Source organism: Gymnodraco acuticeps, unplaced genomic scaffold (assembly GCF_902827175.1).
Source record: "Gymnodraco acuticeps unplaced genomic scaffold, fGymAcu1.1, whole genome shotgun sequence".
NCBI lineage: Eukaryota > Metazoa > Chordata > Actinopteri > Perciformes > Bathydraconidae > Gymnodraco > Gymnodraco acuticeps.
Window position 1 is genome coordinate 1,546,097 of NW_022991435.1, and position 17,552 is coordinate 1,563,648.

The 17,552-nt window shown below is 38.8% G+C and overlaps 1 pseudogene; it reads left to right on the forward strand.

Moving 5' to 3' along the window:
* The first annotated feature begins 1,185 nt into the window (after window positions 1-1,185).
* The window catches only part of LOC117532728, a 31,831-nt pseudogene continuing 15,464 nt past the window's right edge, over window positions 1,186-17,552 (forward strand).

Sequence of the window (17,552 nt, forward strand, 5' to 3'; positions counted from 1 at the left end):
CCAGCTACTCCATCGCTATCAGAACCAGACGGCCTACTTGGCTCTGAGGCCCCACGGCCGGCACCGCTACTGCTCGGTACAGAACTCATCTGTCCTCCTTCCTCCTCATCCTGGCCTACAGGTTTAAAACAACCTGTAAGCTTCGGCATTTTTTTTAATAGCTGCTTGTCTCGAAACTCCTTTTCCCTCAACAATTTCCTTTCCCGAGCGCCACTCTCAAACTTTTTCTTCTCAAACTTTTTCTCCTAAACAACCTTCATCTGTCACTCAATCACTCGCAATTTGAATAAGTCACATGTGAAACATATTCTCATTCTGATTCGCTATGAAGTGGTGCCCACTGACTGTTACGGAGTCATCATTTTTGAGAAAAATCTCTGGAATCCATCGATCTGATTGATTAGCGGAGCAAATGATCAAAATACTACGGAGGGAAGATATTTTCGTTTGGATTACTGGTCTGGGGGAAGCTCACGAGTGTGTGTATACGTGTATGTGTTTGTGTATTTTTGCGTTTGTGTGTATTGTGTTTGTTTCCCGGAGAAAACCCTCACGAGAAACACCGGCTGTTGTTATGCCTGCTGTGACGTCAAGTTACTCCGTTCTCCGCTTGTAATTATGCCGTTACAAGCTTCAACGTTGTATTTATCATCTGAATTTGCCGAAACAAGTTTAATATTCTGAAAGCCAAGACTTTGTTTATTTGAAACCAGATGAAAACAAACTGTAACGGACCCTGCCGTGTTATCTATGATTACTATACGCCTTACATTCATAATTTCACCCGGAGGGAGGGGGAGTGAGTGGCGAGTGAGAGCTGTCATCTTCCCTTTACAAGCTTCAAAAATGTATTTATCGTGTGATTTTGGAAATAAAAGTTTCATATTCTGAAAGCCAAGACTTTGTTTATTTAAATGTTTTTTAAAAACATCCGAAATAAAAAAAAAAATTTAAAACTTTTTTATTGGCTCATGATAGGCCCCTGATCTCCGTAGGCCCCTGGGCTTCAGCCCAGGTCAGCCCGTGCATTAAGGCGGCCCTGGGTGTAGGCATATATCAAGGATAGCTTTTCAATTTTCTTTTAGGGTATCTGTGCTGCTATTTTTTACTGCATGTGCATCGCGGTTTAACTTCCACGACCTCCAACACGCACAATCCTGGTGTGCAAGCAGGCTATTTGCGGTCATGTCGAGTAGAAAAACGAAAGACTTCGATGAAATTACTGCTTTTCTGGGCGACTACGGTTCCTTTCAAATTCTAATGATCGTTCTGCTTAGTTTAAGCACAATAATGTGTGGGTACACCGGAATGATTGTGGTTTTCGTCTCGGATACACCAGAGCACCACTGCAAAGTATCGATAAACTATACACGCAGCGCTACAGATGTGGAGGTTTCCTTCCGCAACCAGAGCATCTGGATCGGATTCGACAGCTGCTCCAGATACACACTGAACCGGAGCTCCACGGAGGCAGTGGGGCCCCTTGACATAGGGGGGCCCATTGATACAGAGCCATGTCTGGACGGATGGGTCTTCAGCACCGAGAAATACACCGCCACTATAGTGTCTGAGGTAGGCTACATGTGCAAAACGGATAATTATGAGAAAATAGCAATGTTGGAAGAATTAGGCCTGACTTACTCAGACCCTTTTCTTAAGTAAAAGTAGAAATACTATGTCTTATTATTCTCCATTAAGTAAAAGTGCAGATTTCCAAAAGGTTACTTAAGTAAAAGAAAAGTATTGGCAGTGAACTAAAAGCACAAAAAGTAGTCGTTCTGCACAATGACCATGATAAGGCGGGCAGCGTCAGGTAAAACAAGCCTTCCCAAACCTGAGCCTCACGCGCCGCTTTATTGATTTAACATGTTACAGGATTGATTAGGCATTAAAATATAAAATATTTCAAAATTGAATAAAGTAGACAAATAACACATTTGTTTTACTTTGTCAATCAAGTATTGTGATTTGTCAATGTGGACCAAATGTAGATAGCCTACTATAAATACTGTGTAGACTAGTACAGTACTGCATTATACCATATCATTTAGGATAGGGGACGGACATTTTTCACTAATTTCTGAAATTGTATAGATTAATTATCTTAAGTTACAGGCCTATTTCTGACAGTTTGAGGTCAGTTGAAACTTCCTTTTGTAATACTTTGTTAGCATTAGTTTATACATTAGAATTGACTTCAATATCAGATTTCTCTGAAATGTGTCTTGATGAAATCTGATGCTTTCTTTCGTTTATTACAGTGGGATCTGGTTTGTCACAATGCATGGATGGTTCCTTTTACCACCTCCTTATTCTTTGTAGGGGTCCTGATTGGATCATTTGTTAGTGGTCACTTCTCAGACCGGTAAGTCCTGTTCTGTAAGAAGAAGAATTGACATTTTTTAAATATTTATATTGTCTCAGTGTAAAATGATCTTTCATTTCCATGCAACAAAACTAAATATTAGACTTTGCTAATCTTACAGTTAGTTGCATTTTTATAAACAGAATATTTGATTATAATTACGGCTTCAGCTAATGATTATTTCTATTATTGAATCTGACGATTATTTACTGATAATCATCTGATGATATTTATAACTAAGCACACTTTAATCATTTAGTTTGCATGTTCTATCTGAACAACAGTCCATACCCACAGATATACAATTAGTGTTATGTATCAGATAAAACAGCAAATCCTTGTTGAAAATGTTTAATCGTGAATCAATTATAAAGGTTATTGATTAATCGGCAATAATGTTAATTTTAGATCTAATAATGCTAATTATTCTTTTTATTTTTGATTGATCTGTGTGTAAGTAGAAGAAGAAAAAAAAGACACAATACCTGATGAACTGAGAGAAAGAGAAAGACAACACAAGCTCTTCCAATCAGAACAAGTCAAACAGTGTGATAGTGTATAAACTCACAGTTTGCATAGCGTTTAATTCCTGTTTCTGTGCTTTGTTGTCTCACAGGTTTGGCAGAAAGCCAGTGTTTTTCTTTACCTTGGCCCTACAAACATTCACTCCTCTGATCCAGGCCACCTCCGTCAGCTGGCTCATGTTCTGTATCCTCAACTTTCTAAGAGGACTTGGCCAGATCTCCAATTACATTGCGTCACTCATTCTGGGTGAGACAGCAAAAGCACTTCTATCATTCAGATTCAGATTCAACTTTATTGTCGTGACATAGTACAGGTACTAACGAAACGGATCATTCTCAAAGAGTCCCTGTCTCTGTCTCTTCTTCAATATCTGTCTGTGACAAGATGAGGTTTGCTTGTATACTTTTAGTTTTCCCATTTTAAGTTGCTCATTTTCTTGTGTAAATGTCGTTGAAGGGAGCATTAATTGATTATTCAGTAGGGAAGCAGACAGTCCTCACAGTTTCTTGTGAGAACATGTGTTTTCTCTAATCTTAATGCAATGCTCCGATGCTCAGGGTCTGAGATGCTGAGCCCGACTGCCAGGATGAGCGCTCTGCTCGGCCACAGTGTGGGGTTTGGTGTGGGATATGCATTGCTGCCGCTGTTTGCCTACCTTATCCGCGGCTGGAGGATGCTGCTGGTTGCTTCTGCCATCCCTGGCCTTCTATTTATACCAACATGGTGGTAAGTCTGATGAATGTTGGCTGATAAATATCATTGACAAACCGTATTTCTTGTGTCAATCACTTAAATTAACTTTATAACTTTCTTTTAACCCTGGCCATATATAAAAGTAAACGTTTCATAAAAGGCCACATCAAAATAACTTGAAATATTTAGCCACCTTCAATGGTTTCTGCGAACTCATTCATCAAAAGTTAGAATAAAAAAATGAAACTAGAAAATGCATTTCCTGCAGAAAATGCGTGCGAATGCTGTAAACTGTGAACATTTGTTGCTGAATTTAGCTGAAAATGCAGAAAAAGCTGAATATGTTATTAGCTGAATGGTCAACCCAGTCTCACAAAAAAACGTGTAATAACTACGTTGGTCCACAACGTAGGACGTAGTATATCTACAAAAACGCCTCTGAAATTGTAAGATGCCTACGTTTTTTTTCACCATTCATTCCAATGGCTGGCTTCTATGTCACGTGATCTTCAAATTTCTCCCTGCAGAAAAAAAAACATGGCCGACCTTCGTTTTATTCTCGGTGTAAAATGCCTATTTTAAGGTTAGTTTGGTCATTAAAATGCGTTTTGATGTCATTTCATGCGAGAAATATGAGTTGTTATTTAAGATTATGTGTGCAGTGGGTGTACATGATCTTTAGTTTGCTAGTTATTACGAAGATTACTTCAGGAAATTGTGTCTATACAACGTTTTCATTGTTACCAAGATGGTTGCTAGGGACGCTGCTATCGATATTATTTCTGTTATGTTGTGTAAAATGGTGTTATCTTTATTGCTACCCCCTTCCCCGTCAATGTATAGTGTTGGTCCACAGTGCAAACGTATTAGTTATTAGCTAGACTTTTATTTAGCATCTCAAAACACATGTAAACAGCTTCATGCCCGGGAGGCGAAGACCGGCAGTCCGGCTCACTAACATGTCCGTGCAGAACAATACCCATGAAATGGGATGGGACCACGGCAGACTGTCCAAAACTGGATTTGAACGGGTCCACCGTGTCCCTCCCTCCCCCACCCCGTCCCCAGAACTACACATGCTGGCACGTCTCTACTGGGAATTGTAGTTTTAAAAGACGTTTTCATATTTCCCATAATAAGAAGTTGCCAGTATTAAACTGTGTACATCCCTGGAGGACAGAGGGTGTCGTTTTTCTCATACTGATATTCTGAACAATCTGTGCTGTTGTATTTGCTGTAAAGTGTCTCTACTGTAGGCTAATTGTATTATATGTACAGCACTTTGGCTCGACCAAAAATCGTTTATAAATGTGCTATATAAATAAAACTTGATTTGATTTGATTTTGGAGGTTTAGGGGATAGGAAACAATCAAATTTAAAATATATAATTAATAAATGGGTGAAAATTGCTTGTGCCCAATGGGCAGCATTAATATATACCCACACGACAGCTAAGGTCAGAAGAGCTTTATTTAACAGCTGGTCTTATGTCTGTGACCCCTCCTGTTGTTCATTGATAAGCCTGAAACATGCACTTGTCAAGGTTCAGAGGCACATTTTGCAAATCTGGCAGTAGCCATCGATCAGCTTAAGATAAGATATACTTTATTGATCCCAAGTTGGAAACATTTGCGTTACATCAGCATGTGTATAGTTGTACATATGCAGTGGTGTTTATTTGTAAATCATTTAGTATAATCACACAAATTCTGTGTTTTATATTTAATAATTCTCTGTTCTTTATTTATTGATTGTTCAATACCTGACAAGGCCGGATATGAAAAACTTGGGTCACAGGTTCCTCAACAGTGCATCACAAGACATCTTTCAATATTTGTGTACCTCCACCATTAAATTGTCGTATTCTGCACATTTCTTATACTATCTACATCTTATAAGAGTATAATACATATGTATAATATCAGTTAAAATAAGTGCTTCAACATAGTTAACATTCCTGGAGGTATACACAAAGTTTTACATTCATTGCATAACTACACCATTTGTGAATATGTCAATAAACCTTAGAAAATCTTGAAAGGGATGTGCAAAATAGTCATTATATACAGTCTTTAATTAACTATTAGTAGAGAATAACGAGTAATAAACATACTTTATAGGGATTCTATTAATGTCTAATAATAAAATAATGAAATTCAATAACATGCTTTAACCACTAGGTGTCCCTTTATATCAGGTGTGCACGTTTATGGTGTAAATACAGCCTATCTACCAATTGGATCAAATATAAAAGTCAGCCGAATTAGTGTTGATACTGCAAGGAGATGTATTGTGTGAAAATAAATGTAAGATGTTGTTTAATTACTGATATATTTATGATCCATGTCACGTTTCCAGTTCATCATGTTTGTCTCATCAAGGCTCTATAAATAGAGAACTACAGCAGATATGTAACATTTAATGCAGCCGAACCGTGTATTACAATGCCGTTATGTGATGACTTTCAAAGAGAAAAGCAGTGGACCAACACTAATAATGGTGTTGGTAACGGAAAATAACGTATCTATTGTGGTGATTGACATTATTCACCCACGGATCTATGGGTTAGGCCAGGGTATTGTTCTGCACGGACATTTTAGTGAGCCGGACTGCCGGTCTTCGCCTCCCGGGCATGAAGCTGTTTACATGTGTTTTGAGATGCTAAATAAAAGTCTAGCTAATAACTAATACGTTTGCACTGTGGACCAACACTATACATTGACGGGGAAGGGGGGTAGCAATAAAGATAACACCATTTTACACAACATAACAGAAATAATATCGATAGCAGCGTCCCTAGCAACCATCTTGGTAACAATGACAACGTTGTATAGACCACAATTTCCTGAAGTAATCTTCGTAGTAACTAGCAAACTAAAGATCATGTACACCCACTGCACACATAATCTTAAATAACAACTCATATTTCTCGCATGAAATGACATCAAAACGCATTTTAATGACCAAACTAACCTTAAAATAGGCATTTTACACCGAGAATAAAACGAAGATCGGCCATGTTTTTTTTTCTGCAGGGAGAAATTTGAAGATCACGTGACATAGAAGCCAGCCATTGGAATGAATGGTGAAAAAAAACGTAGGCATCTTACAATTTCAGAGGCGTTTTTGTAGATATACTACGTCCTACGTTGTGGACCAACGTAGTTATTACACGTTTTTTTTTGTGAGACTGGGTTGGAATGGTAGCTGCTTTTAGCTACAAAAATGCAGAAAAAGCTTAATATTTAAAAGAAAAGGTTTAAAAAAAGGTATAAACAACAACATGAAATAGCTGAATAATGTAATAGTTGAATGGTTTCTGCAGCTGAAAATAGGCTGAAGGAGTTAAATATCAGATGTAAGTAGTAGTGAATTAATTTGTATTAAGAAGAGAAAATAAAGTAAAAAGGCTTGGGAAAGCAGCAGAATATTTTGACTGCAAACATTTAGACTAAAACCATACGTCACCAATAATGTATACAATATGTGGAACCTGTTGAAGTCTGTAAGTCTCCATCAGACAGAAAATAATAGGCTGAGACAGTCTGTTAAAGTCGAGTATGTTTGTCAGTGTTTGTTTCTGTGCTGAGCACCTAATCATAACAAATAATCATAACACCTGTGTGAGCCCAGAAATCAAAGCTTTCAATCTGCCCAGCAACACCATGGTTACCAGCTGCAGCACTGAGTGTTATTAAGAATGCATTGAGGATCATATCTGACAATTTTGCCACCTGTTCAAAAACTATCGCTCCTATCAAAATATTAACAGACCGTGAGCATCAGGGAACCCCAATGAACTGATGTTGTTTTGTTGGGTTTTGTGTGGTAAATGTGAAGATGAGAGCAGTTTGTCTAAAGTGAACTCTCTGTTCTGAAGAAAGATCCGGATGTTTTTAACATGGGAATCAATTGGGAGCTAGATTTTCTCTCTTCATGCCCTCAAGAGGCATTTTGTTTAATATTTTGTCTTAATCTTTTTTAATTTTCCAACCTAGGAGAGGTTTTCCTACGTTTTTCATGAAAAAATATGTCTGAGGAGTGTAGGGTTTGGGAATTATGGCAAGTTTAAAACATTTTTTGGGGAGAATTCCATGCTGTCCTCTACTCCAGTGGTTCTCAAATGGGGGTACGCGGACCCCTAGGGGTATGTTGGAGTACTGCAGGGGGTACGTGAGATTTATTTTATGTTAATGAAAAAAAAAAACATAAGTAATGAATTTAAACAAACTACTAATAGTAAATTAACAACTTTATTCAAAGAAAAATAAACATGGTGCTCTCTTTTCCTCTCCCTCTCCTGACAGCCCGTCAATCTCGTGCAGCTCGCTGAACCTGTACTGTCAGGTATAACTAGTTTAGCTAGTTCCAGAGTAGATAAACTAGCTAAGTGTGTTAGGTCTAACTCTTAGTGTAGCCTATTTAATTTTGCTCCACTCAACGGTCCGTCACAGCAGGCGGAGCTGTGTTCATGCAGAGCTGCGTGTTCTCCGTCAGCAGCAGCTGATTTGATATCTGATCTCTCTCTCGCGTCCGGTTATACTTCACTCGCGTTTATGTCCAAATCTATCAGATCTAGCTAGTTCTAGTTAATTATTTGACTGCCTGCTTATCAAAGGACCTAAACAATAAGCGTTGCTTGGCAACGGCTTGTGGCCGCAAAGTATAACGCAGCATTATGCATATTTCAATGAGGGGTCAAAATCCCATGCTCATAAAATGCTCATATTTTTTGTTCTCTTCGTTCCCCACGCCCCAAAATAAATAAATATACCAATTTTAGTAAAAGTAACGTAAGTTTGAGCAGCGTGGGTTTTATATGAACAGAGTTACACATAGGCTATTTCAAAACGCGAAGTGTAATAACTGCAGTTTGCCTCCCTGTCAGCATGACAAAGATCCTCAGTGAAGCACAAGCCCATGTTTCACTACATTGTAAGTACAACTTATTAAAAAGATCAGTTCAATGCAACTAATGTAATCTTAGTGTTATTGCATGATGTTAAAATTGGTTTGCCATGAATTTAGTGATGGATTCTAAACATTTGAAATGTAGCATTTAAGTGTTTCTCAGTTACAAGGTTGTTGTTTTAATAAATCAGACACTGATGGTGCAAGGCTGTACTGTACCTCATTAGCTTTTTTTCCTTAACAAATTGTTTTTTGCGTTGATCAGGGGGTACGTGGCTGAATTTTTTTTCAAAGGGGGTACATTATTGAAAAAAGTTTGAGAACCACTGCTCTACTCTGTTTTGAGATCAAAGCACTCTAGACTTAACGAGCTGCTCCAGCCACACTAATGTTAAAATCTGAAAAAGGCCTCACTACCAAGCTCCAAACTAAGTTAAATATCTCAAAAAGTGTAAAATATATGAAGAATCTGAATAACAAATTGTTTTTTATAGCTGAAGGTCTTGTGATCATTTTAAAGTTGGAATGAAGTGTCTAGCTGAAAGTATGTGGAAGGAGTAGCATTTGGCACAAGGTGTAGGAAAAGAGGATTTGAAGGCTCCTCCCATTGACTTCCATGTTAAAAAAATAGTTTAAAAAGCTGAATATTTCAAAAAGTATAAAATATTTTTAAAAAGAAGGTTTCCCATCTATTCCTGAAAAGGCTGAATAGTTTAATATTTGAATGGTTTCTGTAGCTGAAAATAAGCTGAAGTTATGGAGTGCCAAAGTATTGGTGAAATAATAATAAGGGGAAGAATACAGATTCGAAGAACTAAATACAGAGAACCAGTTCTGCTTTTTTTTTGGTAAGTCTTTAAACCACTTGTCTCACACTTCGGATTGTTTAAATCAGTGGTTCTCAACTGGTGGGTCGCGACCCAAAAGTGGGTCGCGGACCCGTTTCGAGTTGGTCGCGGATGTGTGAGTGAAGAAAAAGTCAAACTTCTATTTTTGAAGGCCCGATTTTCTAACGCTGTGCATGCAGTCGGCGTTGGACTGGAAGTACCGGAGACCATAAACGGTTTTGAAAACTTCTGTCACGTAGTGATCATCTTCTCAATAAAATATCTTTGCTGATGTTTTTTCGAGTCTTCTGGCCTTTGATCAGAATCAAGATTGTCCCCACAGAGAATAACTTTGCGGTAGAACTATTCTTTATACATCCATGGGTACAACTTCAGATAAAAATGAACACATAATGAAATATGAACCCCGGTTTGATGATTGACAGGTCACAGAACAATGGGAGCTATCTACCCTTACCCACAATTTAAAGTAAGTCACACAGAATATCTCCTCTTTGCTCTTCTCGCAGCAAGATGTCAGAACAAAGTGAAAAACAAACGATGGCATAAAATATTATTAATATGTCGGGTAGTAATAGATTTATTTATTTTCTTCTCAGAGTGTACCAGAATGCATAGTTTGTTAGTATTTCTAAAAATATCCTGGGGGACAATCCCCCCAGACCCCCCTGCTGGGGTTGGGTTTTCAGCATGTGTGCCTTTTTATATAGTTCAGCTTTGATTCCATCATCTCATTAAACCTTTTTTAAAAGCATACTGTAACGATCACAAAGGGAGTCGGAAACAGGCTGCTAGTTATTAGGCTTTAATAACTCTTCTTCTTTACAGATGATCACAGGTTCAGGAACAGCTTGTCACACTCACACTAACTCCTACACATACCCATATATATAACAGTGTCTACGTCACAACTTCCCGCCCTCCCCCGTCTGCTCCCGCAACCACAGGCCCGCACCTCAACCAGCATCACTGTGCAGCTCTATGATTGGCAGAGAGACGGGGGATGCCTGAGTGACACCCTCAGCATCCTATACAGGGTCGCTACAATACTTTAGTTCTGTGAAGGGATATAAGGGATATATTGCACTGTACTTCACTTTAATTAATGTTGTATGCTGAAAAAGCGTATATATTACAGCACGTTATTTTGTTGAATAGATTTGAGTGCTTCAAAATATTGGGTCGCGATGTATTGACCAAGTAAAAAGTGGGTCCCGAGGCCTGACCAGTTGAGAACCACTGGTTTAAATGATATGTGTTCTCTGCAATGTGTGATGTTTTTGATTTTATAAAATATATTCCATGCCTTTCCAAATGAAATTAGATGGAATTTGCTATACAATTGAAGTCTTTAAGTGTTAAACTGTAAATACATTACCTTTTGTCTGTCTGTGCAGGGTGATTCCTGAGTCTCCCCGCTGGCTTTTACAGAAAGGTCGAGTTGAGGGAGGCTGAACTTATCATACGCGCTGCTGCCAAGAGGAACCAAGTCCAGGCTCCTGAGGTCATATTCAGGGCTGACGAGTGCTTGGAGCTGATGGTACTTATTCCATGTTTACTATTCATGCTGTGGAAGTGATTGTGATCAAGCATAAATATGGCCAAAAACGTGACAAGCTTTACATTGCACTGTATGCAATGTCACTATTCAGCTTCTTTTATCTATGTCTAATTCAGCAAAACACAGGTGAAGAGAGGCAGACATACACTTATCTGGACCTGATACGAACCCCCTAACATGAGGAACATTACAATTCTGAGTGTTCTCATATGGTAACGTGACTTAATTTCTACATTCATACATTTATTGAATATTCAATTATAAATAGTAAACAACTTTGAATTGTAACAAGGAACTTGTTGTCAGCCTGAGCCGGGCACAATAAACAATAAAACACAGTTAAAGTAAAAGCACGTTTGAGATCCCTCATCCTGTATTAATGTATGCAACATCACCTTAATTCAGACTTTTTGTTGTTGTTGTGTATTTCTGCAGGACTGCTACCTCCATGGTTTTCTATGGGCTCTCTCTCAATACCAGTAACCTAAATGGAAATGTCTACCTCACCTGCTTCATTTCAGCAGTCATTGACATTGTGGTGTATGTAGTCACTTGGATGCTGGTTAATCGTGTGCAACGACCCCACATTCATCTGCTCGGCAATGATGTTCTGTGGCATCATGCTCCTGGTTATCAAGCTAGTTCCGGAAGGTCGTACACTCATAGTACAATATTGACTGAATCGGGCATCTCTGGAAATACTAAAAGACACATGCCTGTGTAAAATTGTATACGCTCTGTCTAATAACTTGTTTGTTTTTTCAGACATGCATGTCATGTTCCAGGTGTTTGCCTTAGTGGGAAAGGCCGGTGTGTCTTCTGCTTACTGCATCATCTTTATGATCTTCACTGAACTGATCCCCACTGTGGTCAGAAACATGGGCTTAGGGGTAGCATCCGCAGCTGGACGCTTAGGCACCATCATTTGTCCTTTTGTGATCTACATGGGACAAGTGTTTTTTATTCTGTTGTTGTATTTGTGTAGCTTACACAAGTATTCCTTAAGAAAATGTCAATACCCACTGTAGAAAACAGCATTGAATCGCCATATGATGTCTTGTGATACTGTATTCTCAAACACTACCCATTTTTTATTAATTTTGAAAAAGATGAACTCAGTCAATACCTTATTTAATTTGCAAAGATATGCACCAATCTCAGCCATGTGCCCTCTCAAAGCAACAAGGCCAACATGGTTAAATATATTTTTTTCAATTGAGATTCAAAGCAAAGTCAAAGTCCTTTACAAGCAAGTCAAATGAGAGTTAATAAAAACAGAATTACACTAAAAATGACGATAAGAAATCAAGAGAAAACAACTAAATACATTCTGATTGTTTAATTAAATGTTTGCTCATCGAGTAAAGTAGAGTAAAACATCTTCCCATAGAAAATAAATAAAGGATCTCTGTTTTTTTGTAAATTGTTCAGCCATTTCCACAAGTATAACTCCTCTTTCCGGAGATGATAATTACAGATGTCTGTAATGAAACTATCTCCGCCGTCGGAATTACTTATTGTCAAGGCTTGTTGGTGATGTGCAGGGTTTTTTGGGTCGCGGGGTAAAGTGTCTAGTACCTCCCAATTCTGCCGCTTTTCTTAAATGCCGCTATATTGTTTGTTTACGTCAGTATTAAAAGAAAAGGGGCTGGATGGAGGGGAAGGGGAGGGACTTCGCTATCCCAATGGAGGTATATCTGAAGGGTAACATTGACATTTATTTAAAGAGAACATGTATTATATTGACAAATTATCAACGCATGTCCTTATGGTTGACCTTGTATTAGGAAATAATATTTTTACAGTCATTCCTAAATAAAAAAACAGTTTAGGATTAAGGTTAGGCCTAATCAGGGTTGCCAACTCTCACGCATCTGGCGTGTGACACACGCTTTCACTCTCAATCCCACGCTCTCACGCTGCCCAAACTATTCTCACGCCAAAAACAAGAATACCGAAGACTAGAAACGGTTTTGAAAACTTTTGTCAGGTAGTGATAGTCTTCTCAATAAAACATCTTGATAATGTCTTCTGGCCAATCAGAATCAAGATAACGGCGTGGTGTTGTTGCAGGAAAGTCCCGACGGAGAATACTTTTGCTGTAGTACATCTCTATATACATCGATACAACATTACGTGTTGATAGAAATCAATACGTAATGAAATAAGACCCCACGGTTTGATGATTGATAGGTGTGTGGCTGGTCTTTCATTTTGACACACAGAACAATGGGGGCTAATCCACCCTTATCCACAATGTAAAGTAATTCACACAGCCTCTTCCCTCTTCTCTCTGTGGGAGCAGCAGGTTCAGCTTTCAGAACAAAGTAACAAAAAACATAAAATGGCATTCATTTTTTAAATTGTGTAGTAATAGATTTATTTATTTCGTCCTTCTGAAGAGAGTACCAGAATGTGTATTTTAATGTTAGTATTTCAAAAAATCTCCTGGGGGAGAATCCCCCCAGACCCCCCCTGCATGGGTTGGGTTTTCAGCATTGTCAACTCTTTCACCTGTGGGGAAATTGCAGGATTGGCTTCCAGGTCGCCCTTACAAGACAATGTGCCTTTTATTTCATACAGTTCAATTTGGATTGAGACAGGGAAATAATCTAAACCTCACGCATGGCGTTTCACTGTTCAAGGGGAGCGTGTATGTAATTACATTGCAAATACTGACTTGAGCCCCACCACTGTATGGGTTAGCCCTACCATAGATTACCAACAAAAATACTCTGGAGCCCGCAACTGCCGACCCGTATATGCGCATGCCGCATATCTAAGATCCAGTAGAATGATACAAAAGTAAAAGTCTGCTGCTTATTGTTCTACTAGGCCAAAATAGAGTCAAAGAGTATATGCGAGTGAGAGTGTGTTAATTAATATATTTGGCAGTTTGGAGTAAGTCTGTAGATTTGTTTGTGTGTGTGTGTTCATGTATAGGCCTCTCACGATAATTAATTTTTGTTGAATACATTTTCCCGGAAATTATTGCGATAAAACGAATAATATTGTCGCCACCGTTGTATGACCATTTAGACCACTGATATAATGATAATATATAATATAATTCAAATACATCCTTTCCAATCTGCTAGTCACATCCTCACTGTTAAATGTAAATGTACTCGAGTCATTTTATTTATCGTACGATAAGTCAATTATTTGCTTATCACGACAGGCACACAATAAAACAGTGGAACCAAACATGTGTTTGACTTTCATTAGTGAATGAAACTGGTGTGCCCTTTATAGTCTGTGTCCAATATTGTGTATTTGTATATAGGCTATTGTATTTGTAGCCTAGCCTATATCATATATAAGGTCCCGCTGCTGACACATTGCAGTCCATTTCGTGCGCATATGTGTAATTAAACCCATGATATCAAAATCTCACTCCAGCCAGGTACCAAGTTGGCAACCGACATGATTTTCCCAACGTTCTACTACCAATGGCTCAGTGGCACTTTCTCATTAATCAAATCCCCCTCCTCGACTCCTCGACTCCTCGGTCCTTCGGTAGTTGGCCATGGTGTAGTGGCCCGGAATTAATTTCATCTCGCCATCTCATTTCTCTAAATGCACTTCGAGGACCGAGGATCGAGCGTACGAGGAGGCTCTCTGGAGGAGCTAGAACCGAGGATACACTGATGGGTCCTCCCACGGCTCCTTCGTGGATGCATATTACCGGGAACAGAGATGTTTCAAAGAGGCGTGACGCACCGGCCGGACTTATCTCAGCCAATGACAGCTCTGCATGCATCCCCTGGATATTATTTTATTAACTGCTCTCATCGCGACGCGATGTTTCCAGAGAGAACAGCTGTGAGGTCAGTGCAGAAAGCAGAGCAGTGTGTATAATATATATCACTCAGTATAACAGGCCTACTCTCTTTATTTGCTTTAGTTTAGTAGATATCTACAAACAAAGAGTCCATATTTTTCTAAAACCATTGAGTGCTTCACATAATAACATACACAACGGCTGTAGCCTGTTTTAGGAACTGTATGTGCGTGTGTGTGGTGTAAGGCAAGGCAAGGCAACTTTATTTATATAGCACTTTTCAACACAAGGCAATTCAAAGTGCTTTACAAAAAATGAAAGACATTAAGAAAATGGCATTTAAAATCAGTCATTAAAAAGAAAAGCTAATAAAAGAAACATTAAAAGAAAAAATACATGGATAAAAGTTACAGTGCAGTCTAAGATATGAATAGTTCAATTAAAAGCAGCGGCAAAAAGATAAGTCTTCAGCCTGGATTTAAAAGTAGTAAGAGTTTTGATTGATTGATTGAAAAGTTTATTAACAGCTTGTATATTGGGTACAGTACAGTACAGCTCAAAACATACAATTGTTAAGGGGATGCAGACCAGAGAAAGACTTTCGTCTTGTTTACATCAGGGTCCCCCATTTCCAATTCATCATGTCATTTAAGACATATAAGACATATTTGACATACAGATGGCTTATTTACAATTTACATACAGGTGTTTTTTTTACATACAGATTGCTTGTTTACAATTTTCATTTTAGATTTCGTTCTAATACATCCTAACCGGACATTTAAGACATACCAAGTCTACAGATATACAGTTAGTAACAGAGTCTAAAATGCGAGTATATACATAGATGGGGGGGGGGAAGCTGTCCATTGAACGACAGGTTGAGATTTGTACCATTACCGGGGCCAGTTTTGCAATGCTCTCCCCCGAAGGTGCTCTTTAAGAGAGGTTTTGAAGGTAAGTATAGTTTTACTTTCCTTTACAGTTGTGGGAAGAGCGTTCCACCTTGATGTGGCATAATTGCGAAACGTGTATTCCCCCTTTTTTGTGCCAAATCTGGGTTTCACATGATTTGTGGAGCTCCCTCTGGTGTTATGATCATGGTATTCCTTGACCTTTGGGAAGAATTTTGACATGTACATGGGTACCATAGAGGTGTAGTGGATCTTGTAGACCAGGCCCATTGCAAGTAGCTGTACTCTGTCGTCTACTCTAAGCCATCCTAGGTTGTCAAAGTGGGCAGAGGTGAGGTGGGTTCTAGATGAAAGGTCAAGCAGTAGTCTGACCAGTTTATTTTGCGATGTTTGAAGTTTTATTTTTAGCGCCTTGGAGGTGCTATGGTACCATGACGTGCAAGCATAGTCATAGTACCCTTGAATGAGTGCTCCTGCCAGAGTTTTCAAGGTGTTTTTGTTTACCAGAGAGGAGATCCGGTATAGGAATCTAGTTCTTTGATTGACTTTTTTTATTACATTGGAGTTGCAGCGGACCTGCAGGTTTCTGGGAGTTTGTTCCAGATATTTGGAGCATAATAACTGAACGCTGCTTTACCATGTTTAGTTCTGACTCTGGGGACAGAAAGCTGACCAGTCCCTGAAGACTTGAGAGATCTGGATGGTTCATAATTTAGCAGGAGGTCAGAAATGTATTTTGGGCCTAAACCATTCAAAGCTTTATAAACCAGCAGCAGTATTTTGAAATCTATTATTTGACACACAGGAAGCCAGTGTAAAGACTTCAGAACAGGAGTGATGTGATCCACTTTCTTAGTGTTAGTGAGGACTCGAGCAGGCGTTCTGAATCAGCTGCAGCTTTCTAATAGATTTTTTAGTGAGACCTGTGAAGACACCATTGCAGTAGTCGAGTCTACTGAAGATAAGAGCATGGACAAGTTTTTCCAAATCCTGCTGTGACATTAGTCTTTTAATCCTAGATATATTCTTTAGGTGATAGTAGGCTGATTTAGTAACTGTTTTAATGTGACTGTTGAAACTCAGGTCAGAGTCCATGATGACTACACCTAGATTTCTGGCTTTATCTGTTGTTTTGAAGATTGCAGACTGAAGCTCAGCGCTAACTTTTATACGTTCTGCCTTGGCTCCAAAAACCATTACCTCAGTTTTATCTTTGTTTAATTGGAGAAAGTTCTGACACATCCAGTCATTGATTTGTTCAATGCACTTACTCAGTGTTTAAATTGGAGCATAGTCTCCTGGTGAAATTGTTACGTAAATGTGTGTGTCATCTGCATAGCTATGGTAACTTATTTTGTTGTTCTTCATTATCTGAGCCAGTGGTAGCATGTAGACGTTAAAGAGAAGAGGCCCCAAGATGGAGCCTTGAGGTACCCCACATGTCATATTTGTCAACTCAGATGTGTATTTACCTATAGAAACAAAGTTGTTTCTGTCCTTTAAGTAGGATTCAAACCAATTTAGAACTGTTTCCGAAAGTCCCACCCAGTTTTCCAGTCGGTCTAGTAATATGCTGTGGTCAACAGTGTCAAACGCAGCACTGAGATCTAATAATACTAACACTGAAGTTCTGCCACTGTCTGTGTTTAAGTGGATGTCATTGTAGGTGTGTGTGGTACAGTGTGTGCATAGATGCAGCGGATAGACAGGTCTCAGTTGTTTTGGTGTCCTCTGCTTACTTTTAATACTTGTAAATACAACTTTTGACCCGTAATTTATTTTCCTCATTGTAGCGACCAGAGAGGGGAGAGGGGGGGGGGGGATATATCCAGTCTCTGATAGTGTTACGTTATTATGAGAGTGCTCTGTTTGATTCTAAAATTGTATATATTTATATAAATATATATGTGTGTGTGTCCACATCTGTAGCCTGTTATTGTCTCATTAACC